Source organism: Capra hircus, chromosome 18, assembly GCF_001704415.2.
Source record: "Capra hircus breed San Clemente chromosome 18, ASM170441v1, whole genome shotgun sequence".
Taxonomy (NCBI): Eukaryota; Metazoa; Chordata; class Mammalia; order Artiodactyla; family Bovidae; genus Capra; species Capra hircus.
The window spans coordinates 5,651,582-5,659,089 of NC_030825.1; positions in this window are offsets into that span (position 1 = coordinate 5,651,582).

Genomic DNA, 7,508 nt, shown 5'->3' on the forward strand with positions numbered 1-7,508 from the left:
GGGCCCCACTTGCTACTTAACCAAGCACTGTGGGTTTAATAAGCATTTGCTGAACATCTGCTTGTGCCCCAGGCTCTGCTGTAGGCCCTGCTGAGTTTAAATAGCAGGTGGGGGAAGATCTCAGTGAGGAAGTAGGCCAGATGAGGGAGGGTGCCCTGGGCAGCAGGGTTGGGTGGGCACAGGCTGAGTGTGTGGAGGGAGTAGGGGAGGGTAGCTGAGTTTGCTCTGTTTGAGGAGCATCTGGAGGAGGCCAGTGTGGTGACACAGAGGGAGGTGAAGAGGGATGGGAGATAATGTCAGAGAATCCCTGGCAGGCCAGTTCAGATGGCTCTCGTCTCTCTAGTCTATTCTGAGCACAAGACCTGGCGCACAGCAACTGTCGGTAAATGTTGGCGATCACTTATGACGATGATGAGTCATTATATCCCAGCCCACCTATGTCACACAAATGGGGACAGCCCAGAGAGTCCGCTGACATCCCTTTCCTCCTAAGATTCGAATCCTGGCTCCCCTGGTCACTGAGTGACCTCAGGCAAAGTGTTTAATGTCTGCAAAACTCAGTTAAACACCAAAACTCTGCAAACACCAGGTGCACAGAACTTATTATAAACCTGGTCAACTTCTCCTTCCAAAATCTCCCCTGAACCCTTAGCTAAGTGAAATTGCCCCTCATGTGAATACAGTGCGATACACAAGGAGATGGTTGGCACGTGGCACTGCCTCTCTCAGACTGAACTCTGAAAGTGGAGACTAACTCGACCCAACTGGAGGAAACTCACATCTCAAAAGGCACAGAGAAAAATGCAAGTTCCACCACAGATGGCTTTTGTTTGCTAAGTTCAGAGGTTTTACAAATATCTGCAAGGTTTTTGAGATGAATAGGGTATGTTTGCCGCTGCTAAGTCGCTTCAGTCGAGTCCGACTCCGCGACCCCGTAGATGGCAGCCCACCAGGCTCCTCTGTCCCTGGGATTCTCCAGGCAAGAACACTGGAGTGGGTTGCCATTTCCTTCTCCCAGGGAATGTTTGGGACTTGGTAAAAAAGAATAGGTGGGCTTTGAATTGTTTCTGGAGCCACATGTCTGATGTTGTGAAGATTTGTAAGAAAAGTACAGTTTTTAATTCCTCAAAGGATTGGGCACACATGAGTGATATGGAAGCTGCCCTACTCACCCAACTACATTATCCTCAGTTTGCTTGTTTATATCAGGGAGAAGATTTTCAACTAAGGTGGAAGTCAGAAGATTCCCTTGTCCTAGGTTTAGAGCTATGTGTCTTGGGAATGTTTTAGTAACCCTTCCACGAAGGCTTCAGAAGGTTTTTCCCTGCTGTGGGTACATAGTTTCATTTTAGCTTAAAGGAGAAAGGCTTGGGGAAAAAAAACTCACGTCAGGTTCTGAATATCAGCTTCCAAGTTGGTCAACATCTGACCATTCTTTAAAAAGAATTCCCTTAAATACCTTGTCAGGTTTTAGCTGAGACAAAGAGCAAATATTCTTGGCAGTATTGTACAGTTGCTTGGATGTGTAGGGCTGGAAAAATTTCTACCTTCTTCCCTTCTAGGTTCTTTGGCTGGCCTAATAATTAAATTGATGTGAGAGAGTAATAGGAAAAATGAATTTATGGAGCTCCATAAAGATATGAAGGCTTAAAAGACATCCAGGTGACAACATCCTATGTAACACCAGAGCTAAGGAGAGGGGTAGGGTCTGATGATACAAAGGGGAGGAAGGTAATTCACAGGAAAGCAGAGGAGATGCTACAGAAACAAAGATTGCCTGGTCAGCACATACGTTTCTTAGGTAAAACTGAAACCACACACCTCAGATGGAACTCAGACCCAGCCAAAACTCAGATTATGTCTTGAACCCACAGGCTAGGACTTAAACCCACTGTCTTTCAATTGGAATCCCACACCAGTCTCAAGACAAGCTCGAGTTCTTCATGTCTCATCACAGAAAGAATTCAGTGAGAGGCAAAGTGATAGAAGATAAGAAATGAATTTATTTAGAGAGATACACAGTGCACAGACAGAATGTAGTCTCTCTCAAAGGTCGAGAGTGGCCCCGAAATACTGGGTGGTTAGTTTCTGTGGCCTGGGTAATTTCATAGGCTAATAAGTGGGAGGATTATTCCAACAATTTGGGGGAAGGGGTGGGGGATTTCCAGGAATTGGGCCACCACTCTGGCTTTTTATGATCGGCCTCTGAATGGTCATGGGACCTGTGGCTGTATCATTCAGCATATGCTAATATTTACAATGAACACATGCTGCTGCTGCTGCTGCTGCTAAGTCGCTTCAGTCGTGTCCGACTCTGTGCGACCCATAGACGGCAGCTCACCAGGCTCCGCCGTCCCTGGGATTTTCCAGGCAAGAACACTGGAGTGGGCTGCCATTTCCTTCTCCAATGCATGAAAGTGAAAAGTGAAAGTGAAGTCGCTCAGTCGTGTCCGACTCCTAGCGACCCCATGGACTGCAGCCCACCAGGCTCCTCTGTCCGTGGGATTTTCCAGTACTGGAGTGGGTTGCTCTTGCCTTCTCCGAATGAACACATAATGAGGTGCAGAGTCCACTGAAAGTCACATCTTCCACCATCTTGTACCTCACTGGTTCTGAATAGTTTATGTTGTATCCTCACCAGCTTTGTCATTCTTTTGAAGGTTGTGCCCAGCCCCTTCCCTCCTGTTTCAAAATGCTATCTTTGATAATACTTTTCTTTCTGGTACAGGCCTTCTTTCCAATGTAAATTAGGCAGTGGAAGGGAAGGTAAAGAGCTTTTCCTGAATCTATTGAGTTCTTGGTTGCCTTTAGCTAAAAAAAATTATCCTCATGTGTAACTGGCATATTTTGGGGTGGCAAAATCCACTCCCCTTCAGCTGCAAGAGATATTCCTAAGGAGAGTACAAAAGATACTAACCTCCCAAGACCCCAATCATTCCAAAAACACAGCCAAGAGAGATGTAAACAGTTGCCTTGAAAGCTGGCAACAATCAGTAGAACATTAGTTGCCACTGGCGTTTCTTTCTGCATTTCTACCCTGCATTTCTTTCTGGTCACATCTTGGGGCCCCCAACTTGATTGTTCCAAAGCTAAGGTCTCAGGACACAAAATCAGACTAACAAGAAAAGCAAAAGCTATTCTGGGAGAGAAAGGTTCAACAACTAATGGGTACTAACAAAATGAAGGATAAAAATCATGATCATTTCAATAGACACACAAAAAGCATTTGACAAATTTCAACATCTGTTTATGATAAAAATTCTCAACAGAGTGGGTATAGACTGCATGTACCTCAATATAGTAAAGTTCATATATGACAAGACAACAGCTAAAATTATACTCAGTGGTAAAAAGCTGAAAGCTTTTCCTTTAAGATCAGGAACAAGACAAGGATGCCCACTCTAGGCACTTTTATTCAACACAGTATTGCAAGTTTTGGCTAGAGCAATTAGTCAGGAAGAAGAAATAAAAAGCAATGAAATTGGAAAGGATGAGGTAAAGCTGTTCTTGTGGACAACATGATTTTGTATATGGTAAACCCTAAAGGCTCTACCAGAAAACCATTAAAACTAATACACGTATTTAGTAAAGTTGCAGGGTTAAGCAAAATCAATGTACAAAACCTGTTGTGTTCTTAAATACTATCAACAAACTACTAGAGAAATCAAGAAAATAATCTTGTTTATAATTGCATCAGAAAGAAGAAAATGCATAGGAATAGATTTAACCAAGGCAGGTGGCAAAAGAGCCATACACTGAGAACTGTGAGACATTGATGAAAGAAACTGAAGAAGACACAATGGATTGGAAAAAATAATATTGTAAAAATGTCCATGTTACCCAAAATGATCTACAGATTCAGTGCGATCCTCATTGAAATCTCAGTGGCATTTTCACAGAAATATTTAGAACACATAATACTAAAATCTGTATGGAAGCACAGAATATCCTGAATATTGAGATATTGAGCCAAAGCAGTATTGAGAAAGAGGAACGATGCTGGACGCATCATACTTTCTGATTTCAAACTATATTACCAAGCTATAGTAATCATGACGCTGGCATAAAAACAGACACATAAATCAGTGAAACGGAATAAAGAGCTCAGAGATAGACCCAAGCATATATAGTCAATTTATGACGAGAATATACAATGGGGAAGGGACAGTCTCTTTAGTAAATTGTGTTAGGAAAACTGGACCCCTATTTCATACCATATACAAAAGCTAACTCAAAATGGATTAAAGATTTGAATGCAATACCAGAAACCGTGAAACTCCTAGAAGACAACATAGACAGTAGGTGTTTGACATTGCTCTTTGTGATGTTTTTTTGGATCTGACTCCAAAGGCAGTGACAACAACAACAACAACAAATGTAAATGAATGCAACTTCATTAAGCCAAAGAATTGCACAGTGAAGGAGACCATCAACAAAGTAAAAAGGCAGCCTACTGAATGGCAGAAGACATTTGTAAATCACATATCCAGTAAGGGGTTAATATCCAAAATAGATAAAGAGCTCATAGAACTCAATAACAATCCAACTGAAAAATGGACAGACTTTTTTCCAAAGCCATTCACTTGGCCAACAGGCACATGAAATGATGCTCAACATTACGAACCACTAGGAACATATAAATCAAAGCCACAATGAGCTATGATCTCACAACTGTCAGAATGGCTGTCATAAAAGGAAAAGAAGTATTGGTGAGAATGTAAATTTGTGCAGCCACTGTGGAAAAAGTATGGAGCGTCCTAAAAAAAAGTTAAAAATAGAACTACCTTATGATCCAGCAACTACACCTCCGGGTATTTATCTGAAGAAAATGAAAGCCTGACTAGAATGGATATATGCACCCGTATGTTCACTGCAGTGTTATTCACAATACCCAAGATGTGGGAACAACCCCAGCATCCAGATCATCAGGCAAGAGATCCTGGAGGCTGGGGACCCCTACCCTAGAGAAAGAGTGAGCCAAGGACTCACTGTAAAGGGTAGAAGAAAAATTCCTCTTCCTTGTCTCCAGAACCTGCAGAAGGGAACTTGGGAAAATTAGCAGAACCCACCAAAGGGTGGAAATTGTTACCAGGGTCAGCTTTCCCAGGTCTGTATCTGTGGTGCCTAGTCAAGAGAGGGAGGTAAAATTTTACACTGCCCTTTTCTTTGCAAACTCAGAGTCTTATTAATTTGGTTCTGGGGATCAACTGTGAGTGGATAGAAATAAAGTGCACAATAAATGTAATGCGACAGAATCATCTCCAAACCATCCCCCCTCCTCCCTTATCAGTGGAAAAACTGTCTTCCACGAAACCAAAAGATTTTCCCTGGTGCCAAAAAGATAGGGGACCGCTGCTTCAGGGCATCTTGTAAAGGGATAAGCTTACCTAAGTTAAAAAGTTCCCCATGGATTATCTTTGATAGGTTTAACCTGCTATTTCAGCTGTAAAACACAATTGTATTCACCTGAGACCTCAGCCCCACCCTAAGTCAGATCCACTCTGATGCCAGACACTCTCCTTCCTGCATCATAGCAGGCAGCCTCCAGCAGGTTTCCTGACCCAGAGCAGAAAAAGAAACGCTCAGATGGCCTGGAAGCTCAAGAAGCAAAAGCTGGGGATCCAGGACCAAGTGGACTCACCCAGCACCTCCAGGGACAGTGAGAGAACAGCAGGTGCCCGCCCTGGTTGCTCTGGGCTCCTGGCGGCTGTCTGCGGAGGCGAGTCTGTTTGGGGCGTTGTAAAACCTTTAGAGTTTGAGCAAAAATTGATTTCGATCAGGCAGTATCCAGTCAAGTAGGTGGAAAGAAACTCTGAGAAGTTGTACAAAATGAAAGACTTTTATAGACAGAAAGGAGCAGGAACAGGGGAGTTTCATTAGTCAAAAAAAGCTGGTTGGTTATCGCACAATTATTTCCTTTAGGGCAGCAGTCCCCAGCCTTTTTGGCACCGGGGACTGGTTTTGTGGAAGGCGATTTTTCCATGGATGGTGGGGAGGGGCGTTGGTGGTTCAGATGGTAATGCCAGCGATGGGGAGCTGCCCAACTCCCAGTGGGTGGCCCAGTTCCTAACAGACCATGGACTGGTACTGGCCCCAGGCCCGAGGGCTGGGGACCCCTGCTTTAGAGGCTAGCAGGGGCCAGTCAGGCAGATGCCCTGACTGGTGCTGGTCAGGGGGTTTCTGGTGGACTTCTGGTGAAGATGTCGTCTCTGGGAAAGCTGAAACGGTCTCGGTTTGGTGACGCGGGACTTAGGATAAGCGACTCTGTTCTGGGCCTGATGTCTGGTTTTTAACAAAGGCTTGGGGCATTGTTTATATCTTTGTTGAAAATATGGGGTGGAGGTGACACCCCGGGCTTTGAAATGGCAGATGCAGATGCAATTTGGTTTCCGTGTCCTCTTTGTGCGCGTGGGTTCCCAGTGCTTCAGCTGACTTTGCAAGAAACACAGCTGGTTGGTTTTTGCTTTATGTCCGCACCTGAAGTCAGTTCTTGTTAACCGTCGATACCGAAAATACTGCTTTCAGTTAAAAAGAAGCTCAAATCAACTGTTGTAACTCTCTCTGTTGAAAGAAGCCGCAAAGATTCTTGTGCTCCTGTGCACATAAAAGCATCTTGCTGGAAGGCTGGGCTCCACTGGGAGTGAGAATCTGTTTCATTTGCCTTCTCATTTCCTTAGAAAATTTAGGAGTAGCTTCTGAATAGATACGGTGGGCAGCAGATGTATGTCAAAATGAATTTTAATTCTCATGTTCTGGCCAAGGCAGCAGTGCCTGGGAGCCAGCTCTAGGTGTGAGCTAACTCCCTGTTGCAGAACCCTAGATGGCTGGCTTTGTTTTTTATACACTTGCTTAATGTGTTAGTGAAATAAATAGAAGGAAAGAAAAAAAGAGGAAAGGGGAGAGGGAGAGGGCATAGGGAGAGGGAAGAAAGGATGGAAGACCCTGAGTTCTCGTTTCTTAAGGAGGGATTATTCAGTAAACAGTGAACTTGCTAGACAGACCATGAGGGTTTTGTGGATTTCTCACCGTCTCAGACCCCATTCTGTGTCTAGGTGTAATGAGGTCTTCAGGGGGATGTGGAAGAAGTTACGAAACCAAAGCAGGGTCAGAGAGGGACCTCCATCCTGGATTCTAAGCTAGGAAAGGAGCTGTGTGTTATCAGACCCTCAGATACACGAATTTGAGGAAGAGCAGAGGTCAGTAGGATAACTTCAGAACTTCTACCACTTGTAACTTTTTACAGAGCACTTCTTAACACTATAGACTTTACATATATCCGTGATCTCATTAAACTCTCAAAATAATCGTGTAAATAAAAGAGGTACATGTGGCACCCACAGTGAGGTTCCCCTTGTAGTAGGGAGAACTCTAGCCCGAGCCAATGATCCAAGGCTGCCTGGAATCCATCCTTCTGATTGGGGGCGGGGCCTGTAACCATAGAGACGCACGTGGCGGGGGGCCTTCTTGGGTGGGGAGGTTCGGAAGGTGGCCCAGATAGTCCAGGGAGG